At 38.9% G+C, this 19,720-nt stretch overlaps 1 protein-coding gene and 1 pseudogene across 2 annotated transcripts in view; one reads left to right on the forward strand and one right to left on the reverse strand.

Annotated features, from left to right (window-relative positions):
- GPR137C (G protein-coupled receptor 137C) overlaps nt 1-19,720 on the reverse strand; it is a gene marked incomplete at both ends in the record, with an annotated part of 49,368 nt that overhangs the window by 23,874 nt on the left and 5,774 nt on the right. The gene's annotated exons all lie outside the window — the stretch shown is intronic.
- On the forward strand, nt 537-3,043 carry LOC308420844 (argininosuccinate synthase-like; annotated as a pseudogene). Its single transcript has 2 exons — nt 537-542; nt 1,801-3,043. The product of its transcript is annotated as an argininosuccinate synthase-like (transcript).

The following is a 19,720-nucleotide window of genomic DNA, read 5'->3' on the forward strand; positions in this document are numbered from 1 at the left end:
TTTAATGCTTTTGGTTGAATTACTGTGGAACAAAGATAGGTATTCAAATACTTAGATTTCTTCTTAATATCATACAAAAGTGCTTAAATAGGTATGAGCCTTTTCTGTGAAGCAGATACTATGGTGGATGGCTTGCCATCTATCCTAAATATTTGATTTTATGTGCATGGGTGTTTTGCCTGCATTCGTATCCATGTGTGCGCCTGGCAACTTTAAGGCCAGAGGACATCAGATCCATGAGCTGGAGTTACCTACAGCTGTGAGCCGATGGGAGATGTGGGCGCTGGGAACTAAACCTACATCCTCTGGAAGAATAGTGCTTTCACACCACTGAGCCATCTCTCCAACCCTACCCTAAACTCTTTATTACTCATGGTTTGTTATAAAATAAAGCTTGTTAGTATCAATAGGGCTCTTTTCACGAAAGATCATTTTCTTAGTGGTAAAGTTGAAATGTATTTTTAGATAATGGGAAGGGATTGCATGTTTTTATGCAGATATTCCAAAGCCCAGTACCTCATTAGTCTGGTATCAACATGCAGGTATGAACATGGGATAAGGAACAGCAATGGAAAGACTGGATACAAGATTATGAACTATGGCATAAACTTTGGTGGTTTGAAAGACAGGCAAAATCCAAAATGTTATGTACACAAATACTGTTAAATACTCAGGGACATACTGACTTCACACAAATACTTCTTGAGAGCGTACTAGGATTCCATGCTCTTGATATGATGTCCCATAATCCCAGCAAGTGGGAAGCAGAGGCTGAGGCAGACTAATGCAGTGTTTCAGGATAGCCGGAGTCACATGGTTAGACTATCTCAAAACAAAGACAAAAGAAAACAGAACAGTGGGAAAACCCAGCTGTCTCATGCCCTGTGTAAGGTGTTAAAGACTCATAAACATAATCGTTATTTATGCTTTGTAGAAAGTCACTGCATAAAAGCAAAAGATAAAGCACCTATTTTGACATACTGGGGTAAAAAGGCAATGGTGTTAGAAAGAGATGAGCTCAGGAATGGGCAGGAAGGGAGGTTACAGAGCACGGCAGGGCCTCTAGAGGAAGCGGCTATGAAAGGGGAATGGGTGCTGGATTCTCATGGGCCCTCAGCAGATGGGTGTTTAGGCCTAGCCTACCTACTGTATTTGCCTAATACTCCACTGTGCACCAAAGGTCAACGCATGGCAGAGCCTAAAATATTATCCCATTAGTCTCTAAGCTGTACTCCTTACATCATTCTCAGATTCACCCATTTTCTGTCTTCTTTACCACAATGGATTATTTCAAGTCTTTTAATTGATTTTTTTCAGGTCCACTGTAACCCCATCTACTTCTTTAGAAGATAACTCCTCCTCTTTATCACCTTTCCTTCTCTGTGCCCAAGTGATTTCATTTTGAAATTGTGGCAAGATACAGATAACATAAAAATTACAATGTTCCCATTTAAAACTCCAGTGGCACCAGGTACACTCACAACGCCTTGTAAGCATCACCATCAGCCACTACAACCGTCCTATTCTTCCGGTCCATTAAAACACCTCCCATTTTTTCTTTCTTGCAACCTCTCACAACCATTTTATTTTCAGTATCTATAAATTTAACTCCCAATTATATAACTAGACTTATCCAATAATAATCCTGTGACTTATTTTACTTAGAAGATGCGTTTAAGATTTATCTGTGCTGCTCCACCGTCTGCCACGGCCACCCGGGTTCCCTGAGTGTGGTTCACCCGGCTAGGAAGACAGAATACGGACTCCAACCCTACAATCCAAGACAAAACGTCTGGCAAGGGTTGTGTGGTTCTGGCCTACAGTGGTGGTCTGGAAACCTCCAGCATCCCCGTGTGGCTCGGAGCAAGGCTATGATGTCATCGCCTACCTGGCCAACATCGGCCAAAAGGAAGACTTTGAGGAAGCCTGGAAGAAGGCTCTGAAGCTTGGGTCCGAAAAGGTGTTCGTTGAGGATGAGGAGTTTGTGCAGGCGTTCACCGGGCCTGCTGTCCAGTGCTCTCCATGAGGACTGCTATCTCTTGGGTACCTTTCTCGCCAGGCCTTGCACAGCTCACAAACAGATGGAAATTGCCCAGCGTGAAGGGGCCACGTTTCTCAAGGTACCATGGGAAAGGAGAATGACCAGGTCTGCTTTGAAGTCACCTGCTACTCATTGGCACCCCAGATTAAGGTCATCACCCCTTGGAGGATGCCTGAGTTTTACAACCGATTCAAGGGCCAAAATGGTTTGATGGAGCACGCAAAGCATCATGGAATCCCCATCCCTGTCACCCCAAGAGTCACTGGAGTATGGATGAGAACCGTATGCACATCAGCTATGAGGATGGAATTCTGGGAAACCCCGAGAACCAAGCACCTCCAGGTCTCTACACAAAAACTCAGGACCCTGCCAAAGCACCCAACAGCCCAGATGTCCTTGAGATAGAATTTTTAAAAAGTGTCCCATTGAAGGTGACCAATATCGAAGATGGCACTACCCACAGCACGTCCTTGAACCTCTTCATGGACCTGAACGAAGTTGCGGGTTAGCACAGAGTGGGCCACCGTGGAGAACCGCTTCATTGGAATGAAGTCCCGGGGTATCTACGAGACCCCAGCAGGGACCATCCGTTACCACGTTCATTTAGACTTAGAGGCCTTCGCCATGGATCGGGAAGTACGCAAAATCGAGCAGGGCCTGGGCCTCAGATTCGCAGAGCTCGTGTACACGGGTTTCGGGCACAGCCCTGAATGTGAATTTGTTCGCCACTGCATCTAGAAGTCCCAGGAGGGTGGAAGGGAAGGTGCAGGTGTCTGTCTTCAAGAGCCAGGCGTACATTCTCAGCCCGGAGTCCCCGCTCTCACTGTACAATGAACTGGTGAGCACATGCAGGGCGACTATGAACCCACTGACGCCACCGGCTTCATCAATATCAACTCGCTCAGGCTCAAGGAGTACCATCGCCTTCAGAGCAAGGTCACAGCCAAACAGACCCTGACAAAGAGGGCCTCCCTCTGCAGCTCTCCCAGGCTTCAGCACTAATCCTTGTGATAAATTTGTAATTGTAGCTTGTTCTCCGACTACCTGACTGGGTCTGCTGTGGCCCCGTGCACCTCTCCCCCTCAGGCTTTGTTCCCTGGTCCCCTATATCCCACAAAAGTGGTCATCGAAGGGAAGGAGAGGGTGATGGGCAACTCAGAAAGCATAAAATGACAAAAGAAATTACATTAAAAAAAGATTTATCTGTGTCAGAATTTTTTCCCAAGACTATATATGTGTGTATACATATATGCACATATATAATGCATGTTTACTCATATATGTACATAATACATACATATACATATAGTATGTATATGCATATGAGTAGTCAATCTTAGGAAGAAAATTATATCTATTTTACATTGACTTTATGCATTCACTCATCATTTGACATGTATGTAGCTTCTACATTTTTTTGTGAATGTTGCTATGAATATCTATGTTCTAAGTAAAATATTAAGATATCATTTGATAGTGAGTTTTATATTTACCTCTAAATGCTTCATTATATATTTCCTTTTAAAAGTAAATTCACATATATCCATACCACAAAGTTTAAAGATGTATGTGTTTGTCTACATGTATGTGTAGTACCTGGAGAGGCCAGAGGAGAGGACCACATCCCCTGGAACTAGTCACTGATGGCTTTGAGTGGCTATGTGGTCCTAGATCCTCTGTAAGAGTAGTGAGTGCTGTTATCTGGTGAGCTACCTCTTCAGCTTTATTAATATAAAATTCAATGTTGAAATTTTTTGAGTGTCTGTGAGCCATGTGCATGCTTGGTGCCTGCAGAAGTCAGAAAGGGTGGTGAAACCCTTGGAATTAGGGTTCTGGGTGCTTTGGTGCTTAGCCCTGTTCCCAGAGCAACAAGTGGTCCTAATACTTTTTGTGTAGATACTGTGTCACTACGTATCCCTGACTGGCTAGAATTCTATATAAACTGGGCTGGCCAGAAACTCACAGAAATCCACCTGCCGCTGACTTGTGAGTGCTAGTTCAGGCTTTATTATTTTTCAGTTATCCCAATAATGCCTTTATGGTGAAAAACTTAGGAATTATGCATCAAATATATTATTTTGTGCTCGGTCTCACACTTTTAACTTTATCCTGTGAGTGTGGGTGTGAGGGTTCCATGGCACGCACGTGCACGTCGAAGGATAACTTACCGGAATCGGTTTTCTCCTTCCACCATATGGGTTCTGGGGACGCAGTTCATGTCATTTGGCTTGTTGGCACGGATCTTTACCTCCTGGCTATTGGGTTTTGTTTAGTGTCCTTCAATCTATTAACCTTTGTCTTTTCTGATATTACTGAAAAATTTTTATTCTTCTCCCTTACTTCTTCAGCATATCCACTTCTCTATCCTGATTTTTTTTTGGCTGTTCATGACTGGATTTATGCTTTTCAGCTGGAATGCCACAGACCTGATGAAATACCCTTTTATCAGGGATTCACAATAGTGTTTTGTTCAATTCCTATGTTGCTAATGCTAGTTAAGGTGGAATCTCTTGAGTTTTTCCCACTGTTGGTAACTGTTTTCTACATTGTAACTAGCAAGTGTCATATGTAGGTGTATTTTAAAACTTTGCAATTATCTTATCCTTCAAAGGTTTATCACTAGTTTTAGTATGTACAACTGACCCTTGTCTGAATGAAATACAGCACAAAGACAAAGAAAGCATTGTCTTTGTAAACTTCAAAATACCATCCCAGAAAAAAGTGCACAGGTTTTAATATGTGTGCATTTGAATGAAAGGTTTTGTATCCCACCTTATATTCTGTTAGTTTCCTGCCTTCAATTTTATGATCCATCCACTCTGAAATATTTATAACTTCTTGTTAAAAGGGTTCAGTTTTGCACATCTTCATGCCTTTGTACATGTTTGTTCTTTATCTGGAATGTACTTTCATGAACATGTAACAAATTTCAACTCCTCAGGACAACCAACACACCACACTTTTTGTCTGGTTAAGAGAAAGTGTCCTGTCATGACATTACTAATCATACTTACTTTTTCATATTTACTTGTTTAAGAAAGTCACAATTTAGATCTATAGCTTCACTTTTTAGCACAATGTTTGCTCTATAGCAGAGGTTCAGAAAAATTAAATGATCAATATATTCAGGTCAAAGCAAATACTTTGGTGTTATGGTGTAGTGCAGGGGGTGTGGAAGGATGGAAGAAATTGAAGCTGAAAGGGCAAACCACGTAATCACAGAAACCTTATATAAAGTCCTAGAGGAGTATTCTTTAGCCGGTTACAAACTGTAATATGATTCTATTTGGGTAATTCTTCTGTGATCATAGAAAATGGAGTGAAATGAGGTAAATTTTTCCATTAAATACCATTGATATGGCTGAATCTACAAAATCATGTTTCCAGGTTAAAACATTTTTAATTTGGGTCTGGAGAGATGGCTTAATGGTTAAGAGCACTGACTGCTCTTCCAGAGGTCCTGAGTTTAATTCTCAGCACCCACATGGTGGCTCACAACCTCTGTAATGGGATCTGATACCCTCTTCTGGTGTGTCTGAGGACAGTTACAGTGTATAATATACACTAAATAAACCTTTAAAAAATTTAAACTTTAAAAATCACATTTGTGTGTATGAATATGTTGGTATGCATGTGCAAAGATGTGTGTAGAAGTCAGAGGACAACTTGTGGGAAGGTGAGTCTCTCCTTCCACCACATGGGTTCTGGGAATTGAACACAGGTGGTCAGGCTTGGTGGCAATTGCCTTTCCTGCTGGGTCATCTTGCCATAACTGTTAATAGTTTGCTGTTTATTTATTGTTGGTTTTCTTGACAAGGTTTTTCTATGTAGTCCTGGCTGTCCTGGAACTCACTCTGTAGACAAAGCTGTCCTCCAACTTAAGAGGTCAGCTTGCCCCTGCCTCTGGAGTGCTGGGATTAAGGGCATGTGCCACCACTGCCTGGCTTCTTGCTTGGCTTTGAATCTAAAGAACCATTAGAATGAAGAACTAACTAATAAACGAAATAAATCAGAACATGGGCTTCACTTTTATTTTAAAAATTTATTACATCTAAATAGATACAAAGACAGCGAGTTTTAGAGCATATGAAGGAAGTACAGACGCCCGCAGAGGTGGCATCGGAAACTCCTAAAACTCTAGTAGCAGATGACGGAGGAGCATGAGAGGTAATCTGTGGCATCTTCATATCCAACAGATTTAAAAAGTGTAAGAATGATGAACAAGAAAACAAATGCAAGGAAGAGGAACAGAATTAGATCAGCCATAGAAACCAGAAGGGTGATTTTAAGTTAAAGGGAAGTATAGCCCTTGTACGATTTCATGAAAAGTGAAAAAGGACTAAAAAAAGTAGCAGAAAGGTCTCCCCGCAGCACGACTTATTGCATGTGCAGGTAATTCTGGTCACTCACAGTGTTGCCTGAAGGTTGGAGCCCAGAGACCTGTCATAAAGCCCTGTGTGGGTGGCTGTCTTTAAAAGTCCGGAGTAATAAATGGCCCATTCCTTTGACCTATGTATCCTTTGTTTCTTTTGGCACATTATAAAAATGGTGACAGGCACTCTGCTACATTTCAAGCAGGGTGAAAAGGGATCCTTCATGTTTCTGATCTAAAATCTTTTTGTAGAAATGAACTAAAAAGAAAGGGTGAAGCAGAAAGTGGAGGAAAAAAGAAAGCTGGACTACTTAAGATCACAGCAGAACAATTCAGCTGAAGAAACACATACAAGCAGGAAGAAAAACCTAGAGGTCTATATGAACGTTGAAAGTCATTTATAAACCATCTCTTCATTAAAAACATTTGAGGGCTGGTGAGATGCTCGGTTACCTGTCATGGGACCTGCAAAGTGCAAGGAAGAACAGATTGCTATAGGGTGTCTTCTGATCTTCATATATGCTACAACGTGTTTACCCCCATATATTCACACACACACACACACACACACACACACACACACACACACACACACACACACGTCCACTTCTAAATAAGCAAAAGTAATGAAAAAATACTACGGATTGAGACATTTTGATATAAAGTGGGACTATAAAATTTGGCAAATATATTTTTTTACTTTTAAAATTTTTCTATAAAAGTCTATTTTTCAATAAAGATATATTCTGGAGAAGAACGTTGGATTTAAGTACTTATAACATGGATAACATAAGTAGAAGTATTTAAAAAAATATTAAGGTGCACAGATCCAGTTGACAGCAGATATAGTCATCAAGATTTGTTTATTTTAAAACTAAATTGATCCAATAGGGAAAAGCAACTGTCACTTTAGAATGTTCAGGTTTAGTGAGTTAGAACTGTAAGCTGTGGAAACTACTCTAGGGAAGAGCATCTTCTAATGACTGCACTCATCTGGTAATGTCAAGTGGTGAACAATAACATAGAGCAGAGAAAGAAGGGGTACGATGACCAAAGGGATGGGGTGGCAATAGTTACACGAACTGAAGAAGTCGAGGAGAAAAGAGGGAAAACACTGGTTAGAAAGAACAGCTCCATTTTAAAGAACGGTTTCAAGGTAAGGCTGTGTTAATAGCTAGTTTAAAGAGAAATAGAACATTTGGGAAAACACTGAACTGAGGCTTTTGGTTGCTAACAACATGGGCTTTGAAAATGGTCCTCTACCAAAGGATACAAGGAACGACAAAAATGCTGATTCACCCAAGGAGGTAGGGCTATTATGCTCAACGGTGACCTAATCAAATGGCATAGACTGTAAAGTCTAAGAGGATGACCTAAGAGTGAGGAGCACTGAGAAGCAGAAGACAGACTCACTGTCTCTGCTACAAAAGCCACATTTCAGAACAGGCCATTAAAAAGATCTTATCAAGAGACTGGGGCTGGTTTGAAGGGTAATTCATATTACTGGTCAAAGAATGATGGGTCTAAGAGGGATTTGAACTAGAAAAAACAGAATTAAAAGGTCACTTACAATCTGGACTTGCAGAATATGTCTCAGTCCATCACTTACTCTGTGGTTAGACAATATTTTTATTATAAGAATGTTAAAAACAATAATATGGTATTAATGCCAACAGACTCCAAATATTTTATAAGCGCATCTAACAAGATCAAATCTTGAGTGAAAATAGTTACTAGAGAAACATACATTTAACAATGATATACAATTTGTTAAGATGATTAAGATCATTCATAAAACATTAACACACAATTTATGCAGATTATTTGAGGCTTAGGACTGTAAATAATATGTCAGTTCAGTACACCATAAAGAACGGTGAGAAGGGGCAAGCTAAGGAGGTATGAGGCAGTTTGCTCAAAGTACATATACCAATAAAAATATGAAAAACAAAGCACTGACATAGAGTTTGGTGATTAATCAAGATTTAAATACTATTATTTAATTCTATCTTATAAATTCAAATCATAAATAAACAATCTGAAGCAGTTTCTATCCTAACATGTAGATGAATTCCATTTTAGTTTCTCAGAGGAGAGGTGAGTGTAGCATATTTTTTTGGGTTAATATATCCTATGTTAAATTTACTACTATAGTACCCAAAGTATGAAGATGGTATTATGGTCTGAATAAGATACTAATCCTCAATGTGAAGGAAGGTGTTAGCAGACAACTGGAGCATGCTTAGATCGTACTGATGGAGTCCTCATAAATGAGCGCTCACGTAACAGACTTCATAGAGGGCCCATAGGGTGACAGTGGGCCCTCACTAGACAAGTCTGCCAGAGCCATGGACTTTCCAGTCTGTGGAATGGTGAGGTAACTTTTGTTATTCATGGTGCTGTTTCCTCATACTGAATGGCCTAACGTTTAACCAGGAGATGCATACTGTTTATGTGTTCTGGCAAGGACACGGTGCTTTGAAGATGGTAAGTGCTGAGATACTTATAGGACAAGCATTTTCCATGGAATTTTTCTCGCTTTTGTTGAATTGAAATAAAAACTTTACCAGAGAGCTTATCTGTATAGAATTTAGAATTCATGCTGAAATGAACCATGATAAATATAGTCTCTTCTCCATGGTGAATAGCTAGGCATGCACATCTATGTAGATCACTCTCACAGGAGCAGTTGTCTGCAGTTTCCATCCCAACGGCTCAAATTCCTGTGCAGAATGGTGAGCTATTCCCAAGCTCACTAATGCTGCAGGATTGTGAGGTTTCAGCTACTTCAGTTTTAAGCTGAGGACTTCCCTCTTTTCCACATCAATCATATAGTCATTTAAAAGAGTTTCTGTTTTCTATTTTTCTTTATATCTTCATGTTCTTCTTTCTAGGATATAATACCTCTTGCATCAGGAATCTAGTATATTGTGTTCTTAAAGTTTCTTTTCTCTACTTTTTTCTTCTTTTAAAGCTGCTTAAAGAGCTAAAGGGGATTGCAACCCCATAGGAAGGACAACCGTATCAATTATCTGGACCTTTCAGAGCTCCCAGGAACTAAACCATCAACTAAAGAATATAGGTGGGCCCATTCATGGTTCCTGCTACATGTGTAGCAGAGGACTGTGTCATCTGCCATCAGTGGGAGGGGAAGTGCTTAGTCTTGTGGAGGCTCGATGCCCCAGAGAAGGGGGATGCTAGAGGGATGAGTTGGGAGTGGATGGGTGGAGGAGTACCAGAGAAGGGGTATGCTAGAGGGATGAGTTGGGAGTGGATGGGTGGAGGAGTGCCCTATTAGAGGTAAAGGGGAGGGGAAAAGGGTGGGAGACTCATGGAGTGGAGACCAGGAAAGGGGATAACATTTGAAATGAAAATAAATAAAATGATTAATAAAAAATAAAGTTGCTTAAAATGATTCTATATAATCAAACTGAAGTGTTACATAAAATAAGTTTCCAGATGAATACTGAATATACCAATATTATTTTAAAATGGACCCTCATCACAACTCATGACTCCCAAGTTATATTACTCCCAAGCCAAGAGCAAGGAGGTTGAAAATGATAAACATTTTAGAACTGCCAGAAGAACCAGCTATCACTCTAGGATGGTAAAATATGGGTAAATAAACTGGCCTGAGAGGTCAATCAATAAATCTCATCCTCTAGTTCCTTGGGAAAATACCCTTCTTTACTCGAGCAGGGACCTGTGCATTTGTTCTATGAATAAATCAGAAAAAAGCTTTTGTCTTAAAATATAACATATAAGTACTAGACACAGTTGACAATTTGCCACCACGCTAAAAGTAGAGTGAGGGTGTATACCAGGCCTAAGTATTCTCCTCTACCCTATCATTCTCCCCCTAGTCTATTCTTAAGATGCTGGAATAAACTTCTGATTCTCTCAATGATTACAATATATCTCCCCTGAGGATTCTGAACAACTCAAGAGGTGACATCTGTTTCAGAACCCCAGACCTCCCTTAAATGTAGCTCACGGTACACAGGCCTCACCCATATGATTAGTTTTTTCTAATTATGAACAGTATCCACAGGTAAACAGAGAGCCTCAGAATCTCTAATAAAGGATGAGATCAAAACAAATAAAAAAGGAAAAGAAAGTAAAATCAAGCAAACAAAATGATCATTATAGTCAGATAATGACAATGCATTCATGAAACACAAAATGCTATTAATAAAGAACTCCAAGAAAAATGAGCTCATGGAAGAAATGGCAATGCCAAGGGAAAGGCTGAAAGTGGAGAAATTTTCCTCAGAAGTAGGAAAAAAAAAGGCAGTTTTAAATACAAATAAGGAAAGAAAAGAAAAAGCTCAATGTAAGACGCAAAAATACCAAATGTCAGAGTTCCAGAAAAACAGAAAGGAGACAAAGGAAAGGAGAAAAAGCAAAGGTAATTTCCTAATACGTTTTCAGGCTGACAAACACTGTTTCACTAAGGTTAATGTCATCAGTAAAAGACACCAGTTATCAGTTGTTAAAGATTTATATAATTAATATGCCCACACAAACATAGAAATCTGTTTAATAAAACACTGCTTTGTGTACCCTTTATGCTTTTGGAAATAGGTAAACTTTTTAGAAATAAAGTGTAATTTTATGGGTGATAAGAAAATCTGTGAGCTTTCACAAAAACTAAACATAACCAATTACTACAAACTGTTTACTAATTTACTGGGAAAGTCTGCTGAGGACGTCAATGTGTCTTGTATTTAAGGAATCTGCAGATCTTATTTCTCAACTAAGAGTAAAACTCTTTGACTCTAGAACATGGATTTAAATATATTTTGAAAGTAAAGTCTTCTGTCCTTTAATTTTTCCAGTGGCAAATACACTAGAGTATACTGTGGTGCTTGTTCATATAGTCTCATGTCTTTAAGCAAAAAAAAAAAAAAAAAAAAAAAAAAAAAAAAAAGAAAGAAAAGAAAAGAAAAGGTAGAACTGCTTTTGCAAATACAAGAAGAATACACCAAAGAATATCAGTTTCTGTGAAACAATAGGGAAAAGGGACAGGCTGTATCACACATAGGGAATCCTGGGGAACAAAGAAGTATAAGGAACACAAAACTTCAACACCCTGAGGACCTTGGAGGACAACTTGTGGAAGTTAGTTCTCTCCTTCTACCGAACTCAGGTCACTGTACTTGACAGAGGTATCTTTACCTGATGAGCCATCTCTCTGGCTCGCCTTTTGGTTTCCTGAAGGCAAAGCAGCCTGAATGTAAATATCAATAACCACTAACAGTACATTAAAATCTGGTAAGACTATACCATGATAGAAAAAGCATCAGTGTAGCCAGAAGACCTGAATTTCAATTCTTCTCATTTCTAATGTGGTACACCACAAACCTATCACCTTAGTTCATCATCTAAAATTGGAGTTAATATATACAAATCCCTCTTCCTCATATAGTAGGAAAAATGGCACAATGCACATTATCGTAGATGAAAAGAAGTGACTGTAAGTCCATTGTAAGAAACCAGACAGAAGAGAATCTTAATTTTAGGTATGCTCTCTTTCTTAGCCTCATTTTCCCACCCAAAATCCCAGTAAATCACATTTGTGTTGTTTACTACTCTCTGTACTTTAAAATGGTGTTTTAATATTTATCATATTGAGATAGATACAAGTATCTCTATGTTACACACGGAAAGATACTGAGATACAGAAGTTAAGTAGCCTTCTCAAAGTCAGCAAGAGCTGAAGGATTAGAATTTAGAGTCCATTTTGTCTGGTTTTGAGACAGGGTCTCAGTATGTAGACCAGGATGGCTTCTCACTGCTTCTGCCCCGAGTGCTGGGATTAAAGGTATGTGCTATTGCCCATGGCACTGTTCACGCTCCTAACGGCACCACCCTCCATATTTAATGTTCCAGCTGGATTCTGACTTCTAGTTTACAAACCTAAAAAACAAAAACAACAACAACAACAAAAAACCCCCCACAACTTGTTTAGAGTAGGATCTTTAATCCCAACTGATTCTAGTCTGTTCACTCTTCTTAAGAGATACTTATATGTAATGCTCTTAGTAGGTCAGCACATGACTTCACCACTTTCCTTCCTCCTGCTGCTAATACATGTATCTACTCAAACTTAAGCTATTCTATCAGCTCTGCTATTAAATGTCCTTGCAGAATAGATTTGTCATTTGAGTTAGAATCTAAGTCTTGAACTTTTTGTTCTGTAAGAAGCTTCACAAAATGAGAGAAAAGAAAACGAGGAAACACTTGACCAACCAAAGAATTTAATATGAGGTTGCAAAGGAGAAAAAATTGTATCCTGCTAAATATCTCAAAGCAGTCCAAATGACTGAATCAACAATCGACAAGCCCAACATAGTAGAAAAGAGCACAAAAGTTAAAGACAATATTTTTACCTCTGAAGAACTGAAGTCTGGAAAAAAAACTGTACAGTGTGATTAATATGTGGATAAAGTGGCAGCTATAATTCAATTAGATGTAAGAACATCACTGGATGTGGTGTCTTAGTCTGCCTTTAATCCCAGCAGTTGTAAGGCAGAGGTAGGCAGATCTCTGTTGAGTTTGAGGCCAATCTAAGTTCCCAGGACAGCCAAGAATATACAGAGAGATCCTGTCTTAAAACAAAACAAAACATATAATTTAAAAATCCAACTACATCTTATTCTAGAAAGTAGACAAAGGATGCGCAAAATTTTCTTAAATTAAGTGTGAACTATACTCTGGCATAGCATAACCTATAGTGTAGAAGAAAGCAGATGTTTATGACATATCCTGTGTTCTGTGGTACTTCCTATATACCTGTTTAGACTTGAGATAGTGTGAATGAACCACTCAGATTTCATTTAAACCAACATTGATGAATATGAAAGTATAATTAATGTTTTGTGTTATGGCTAGTTTTGCTTGTCAACTTGACATAATCTAGGATCACCCATGAAGGGATTCTCAGTGAAGAACTGTGTAGACTAGGCTGGTTCATGAGAGGTTTTCTTAGCTGAGTGGATAGAGATGGGAAGATCCACATTGAAGGTGGTCTTCTATTAATCCAGCAGTTCTCAACCTGTGGGTTTTAACCCCCGGGGCCATATCAGATATCCTGCAAATTAGATATTTGTATTACAATTCACAACAGTAGCAAAATGTCAGTTATAAAGTAGCAATGAAATAATTGTATGGTTGGGGGTCACCACAACATGAGGAACTGCATTACAGGGGTGGGCATTAGGTGGGTGGGAACCACTGCTTTAGTTGGTTTGGACTGAATGGAATGAGCTGAGCATCAGAAGCGTGCAAACACTCATTAGTCTCTATCCTAATTTTGGATATAGCCAAGTCCCTCAAGCTCCTACTGCTGTGACTTCCCTGTGGATGGACTACAGCCTGGAACTGGGAACTAAAGTAAACCATTTGTCAAACCTAAGTTGCCTTTGTCAATTATTCTTATTGTAGCAATAGGAAACAAAACTTACACAGTTTGTTACATGAAAATTATAAAAAGATTTTATTTGGTTGTTTTGTTACTTTAAAGAAAGACCATCTAGAAACAAGAGAAAGAGAAAGTAAACTTCAGCAGTTGCATGTGTTGGGAGTGACCCACACAAATGTTTTGCTTGCCTTATCTAATAGTAGTGACAATACTTTCTCAAGTAATAATTACAAGAAGATCTCTTATGTTTAATTTTGAGACAGTATCATATAATCTAAGCTATCCTCGAATTCACAATTAGGCTGCGGTTTACCTTGAACTCTTGATCTTCCTGTATCTGCTTCCCAAGTACCAAGGTTACCAGATTCCACACTTTAAGAAATATGCATTTCTGGGCTAGGGTGATGACCGGATGAGCTGGATTCTATCCCTGGAGCCGACAAGGTGGAAGGAGAACTGACTACTGACAGTTGTTCTTTAATCTCCACATGTTCTGCAGCACGCTCACACGTGTATGCATTTGAGTACACACATACACAACATGTAAAAAAGAAACACACATCTCTCTTGAAATGTCACATTATTTTCTTATATTGTCTAACAGTGGAAACTGTTAATGTGGATGTCTTCTTAAGACCTGGTGTCTTATGGATACAGAAAGTGTGGTGCATTTACACAGTGGGTTACTACTCAGCTATCAGAAACAATGACTTCGTGAAATTCTTAGGCAAATGGATAGAACTAGAAACTACCAGTTTGTGTCTGAGTTATCTCAGACACAAAAGACCATACATGGCATGCACTCACTGATAAGTACATACTACCCCCAGAAAGCTCTGAATACCCAAGAAACAATTCACAGACATTATGAAGCTCAAAAAGAAGGAAGGCCAAAATGGGGACATCTCAGTCCTTCTACAGGAGAACAAAACACTCACGGGAGGAAATGCAAGGTCAAATAGAGGAACAGGGATTGAAGAAAAGATCACTCAGAAGCTGCCTCACCTAGGGATCCACCACATATGCTGCCCCCGAATCCAAGCACTACAGCTGATCCCAAGAAGTACTTACTGGCAGGAACCAGACAGAGATGCCTCCTCAGGGACTATGTTAGAGTCATAGATACAGCTGAGCATGTTTGCAGCTGACCATTGGTCTGAACTCCAATGAGGTTGCTAAAGAAAGGACCTAAGGAGCTGAAAGGGGTTGCAACCTCATGGGAAGAACATTATCAACCAACCAAACCCTCCAAAACTCCCATGGAGTAAAGCACCAACCTTAGTGTGCACTTTGAGAGACCTATTGATCTAGTTGCATATGTAGCTGAAGATAGCAGTGTCTGGCATCAATGTGAGAAGAGGGTTTTGGTCCAGGAAGGGCATGTTTTCCCAATGTAGGGAACGCTAAGGGTGATTAGGAGGGAGTGCAGCTTTGTGAAGGCAAATGGAAGGGGAGGGGGGATGGTAGCAGGGTGGGGTGGGGGGGGAGGGATAGCATCTCAGATGTAAATACAGAGTATCTAAAAAAAGAAGAAAAAGACCTGGTGTCTTTAATTCACAGTGACCACAGTTCTAAGGCTGTTCTTAGCATTTGAATTTAGGATCCTTTTTTAAGCCAAATTAAGTAAGACCCCTGTTTTAAACCAAATTAAGTAAGTGAAATGACAAGAGAAAGAGGAGGAAGGGGTTGGGGGGGTAACATTTTTCTGCTGTAAAATTACTTGAGAAATCTCTTTGAATAGTTGTGTTCAGGCTCCCCTGAAGAAGTGTTGCTCAGGAAATGAGAGGAGTAACTAAGAAGGAAGAACACTCTAAACATCAAAAACCTTGAGAACATTTTATTAAAGGAAACAGTATGAAGGACTGAAAGAAAGGACACGTAGTGTGGCTGGAGTGACAAGGAACAAAAAATACTCCCCAAGATGCAATGCCTTGTAGTATGAACAAATTTGTCTTTATCCTAAAGAGTAGCTAGAGCCAATAAAAGCATGTAGGGAGAGAACGTCTAAAATGAGACTCCTGTTGAAGGAGGATGCTGCTGGCAACAGTAGAGACTGAACCTGTGTGTGTGTGGGTGTGCCATAGAGTACAGACCATGTAGTTAGGCGGCTAACTACTGTGGACTGTTCAGGTATTGTGATGGGGGAATGGACTGAAGAGATGTTGGGATTTGATGGAGTGGAGGTAAGTATGCATGAGAAGGCAGTATCAAGTATTACTTGTAGCTTCTCATTACATAAAAACGGGAGAGCAGAGGGAATCATGGAGAACTAGGCTCGGGTGGAGACAGCGGAGCGTAGTCGTGCCGAGTCTGGGTGCTGAGGTACTGGATAATATATCAAGTGACTGTAAAACCTAGAAGGCCAGGGCTCAGAGATAGGTATAATTTTTTTTTTTTGTGACATTATGCTATGAATGTAGATGTTATCACATTGTTAGAACTGTCAACCTCTGATGTTAAAGGACAAAGGCAGAGTCACTTCCTACTGGTTAACTTAAATTAGTATTAAAAATATCAAATGAATTTGCTGACATGAAGGTCACTGTGGGTCACAAGCAACAGACATTTTATAGAACTATAGGGCAAAAGAAAATTAGAATGAAGAGAGAAAATTATGTTCTGAAGTACTATGAAAAACTGAAAAACTATGCACATCTAAAGACTTTGATTTTTGCACTCTAGGGGCTGACACAGGAGGATTGTCTGGTGGGGTACATGCCTTTAATCCCTAGCACTCAGGAGGCAGAGAAGGAGACAGGCAGATCTCTGTTTGAGGCCAGCCTGGGCTACAGAGGGAATTCCAGGACAGCTAGGGCTACAAAGAGATATCTGTCACAAAAACCTAAAAAAAAAAAAAAAAAAAAAATAACAAAGAAAGAAAAAAGGATGTTAATTTGACAAATTTCAGGCTTTTTTTGTGTACATGGCTAATATAGATTCAAACTTATTTCTACACGACAACTTGGTTTAAATTTTCTAGATAATTTTTTCATGCTGGACATTGAACTAGGCTCTCACACACATGCTAGAGCACACAGTGTACTGCAGTCATACTGTCAGCCCTTACAAATACTTGTGTGACAGAATTCTAATGTAATGCCTTTGGGATAAGGCAATACAGGTTATAAAATTTCAGTTCCTTAAAGTTTCCCAAAAGCAAATGACCAGTATTATATGCCATGTACCATTTTAAATATTCATATTTAATCTAATCCTCATAATAATCCTATAAGTAGGCATTACCATTGCTCTCATTTTTATATACAAGGTGGAAGGCAGAGTAACCCAATAATTTACCTAACTTAAATAAATGTGTAGTTACATTTTCCATTTACTGCCTTAGCTTTTATTCCTGGAGTAAGCAAAATCCTGTTAAGGGAGACAGCAATCTAACTGGAGGCATTACTAATATAAGGCCTACCATACATCATCAGTGTATAGAATTCTGAGCTTTGAAAGGTATATACAAACTAGGAGACTATCTATAAATAGGAAACGCTCCCATACCCGTCCAACTGGCACTGGGCATCCAACAAAGAACTCTGTGGGATGTGTTCCCTTCTCCAGACTCCAGTGCCTATTTACCACAGATTACTTTGCGTTTAAAATCATTTACTATAATTAGAATAAGTGAGGTCATTTGGGAAGGGAAGAGTCTGCTTCCTTCATTCAGTCTACTGACTTTATGTTGTCTGTGCTTAAAAAGTCAACTGGATAGCAGTAGAGCTCCTTTGAGTGCCATGCTTTTGATGGGTACTGGGTCCATTTCAGTTTTGTGCTCTTGTAAATAAACCTAATATGAGCTTTCATATATAAGGCTTTCTATGGACATATGGTTTCTTTTAGATATTTAAGACAATAATGGCTAGATTTTGTGACAGACTTACACTGCAGTTTTTAAAGGTTGTTTTCCAAACTGGTTTTAAAGCCTTACAGTTAAACATCAGCCCCCGAACCCTCCCCCCACAAACCCTTTTAAAAAGGGCTTGGTTTTACGTGTGTTGGTGTTTTTCCTTCATGCATGTCTGTGTGAGGATGTTATTTTGGATGCCCTACAATAGGAGTTAACAGAGAGCTGTGAGCTGCCTGATGATGTTGAGAATTGAACCTGGGTTCTTCTGAGGAGTAGCCGGTGTTCTTAAGTGCTGAGCCATCTCTCTAGCCACTCCTCCCGTGTATACTTCTAGCTAACATATCTTCAGCAGTCTTTAGTATGGTCTTTTACATTTTAGACTCCCTAATCAATGTTCAGTGGTAATTAATCATGACTATAATTTTAATTCTCTTGATAACTAATCATCCTGACCTATTACTTTTTTTTTTTTTTTTTTGCTGTTGGTATCTTTTTTTTTAATTGAAGAACTTTATTTTAAAAAACAAACATAAATGTACAAATTTTAAGCATTTTTGCATAAAAGTATATGAATACATTTTTGTCAGTGCTTGGCTTTTTTTTTTAAAGGTTTGATAGTGTGCATTAAGATCTTACTAGTTACAATGAGCATAAAGTACATGTAAAACAGGATGTAACCAAGATTAAGCATAATGGTTTTTCTTTTTTTCTTGGACTTCACACATTCTGTGAGTTGTTTCTGGGGTGTTCAGAGCTTTCTGGGGTTAGTATTCAATTATCAGTGACTGCATATTATGTCTGTTCTTTTGTGACTGGGTTATCTCACTCAGGATGACAGTCTCTAGATGCATCCATTTTCTTATGAATTTCATAAAGTCATTGTTTCTGATAGCTGAGTAGTATTCCATTGTGTAAATGTACCACAATTTTTGTATCCATTCCTCTACTGAAGGACATCTGGGTTCTTTCCAGCTTCTGGCTATTATAAATAGAGCTGCAATGAACATTGTGGTGCATGTGTCTTTGTTGTATGTTGGAGCTTCTCTGGGGTATATGCCCAGAAGTGGAATAACTGGGTCTTCAGGTAGTACTATGTCCAATTTTCTGAGGAATCGCCAGACTGATTTCCAGAGTGGTTGTACCAGTTTACAACCCAACCAAGAGTGAAGAAGTGTTCCTCTTTCTCCACATCCTTGTCAGCATCTGCTGTCATCTGAATTTTTGATCTTGGCCAATCTGACTGGTGTAAGGTGGAATCTCAGGGTTGTTTTGATTTGCATTTCCCTGATGGCTAATGATGTGGAGCACTTCCTTAGATGCTTCTCAGCCATTCGATATCCCTCAATTGAGAACGCTTTGTTTAGCTCTGTACCCCATTTTTTAATAGGGTTGTTTGATTCTCTGGTGTCTAGCTTCTTGAGTTCTTTGTATACCTTGGATATTAGGCCTCTATCTGATGAGGGGTTGGTAAAGATCTTTTCCCACTCTGTTGGCTGCCGTTTTTAAGTGCTTCTTGGTCTTGTACAAATCTCTCTACAAAGTGTGTCTTGAACACTTTTGCCTATTTTTCTTATTATAGAATTTTAAAAGTTTTTTTTAATATATTTTAAATACATACTCTTTGGCCAGATATATATTTTGTAAATATTTTCTCACTTTCACTTTGTGTTTTGCAAAAAAACAAAAAACCCCCTAAAAACAAAAGGCTTTAATTTTAAGAATTCATTTGTCAGTTTTACTTCATGATTTTAATTTTCTAACCAAGAAATTTTGACCTCGTCCAAGAAAACAAAAATTTTCTTCTACAAATCTTAGTTTTTACATTTAAGTTTATGATTTATATTAAGAAGATTTTAAAGTATGTATAAGACTAAATCTTCATTTTTTCATTTGTATATTTAACAAAATTTTCTCTTACTAAATTTTGACATCTTTGCAGAACATGTTGAATTGTGTGCATGTCTAATTCAGAACTCCGAATTCTGCTCTGCTGATATGTCTTTATACCAGTAATACATGGAGTTGTAT

The sequence above is a fragment of the Micromys minutus genome, assembly GCF_963924665.1.
Source record: "Micromys minutus genome assembly, chromosome: 5".
NCBI lineage: Eukaryota > Metazoa > Chordata > Mammalia > Rodentia > Muridae > Micromys > Micromys minutus.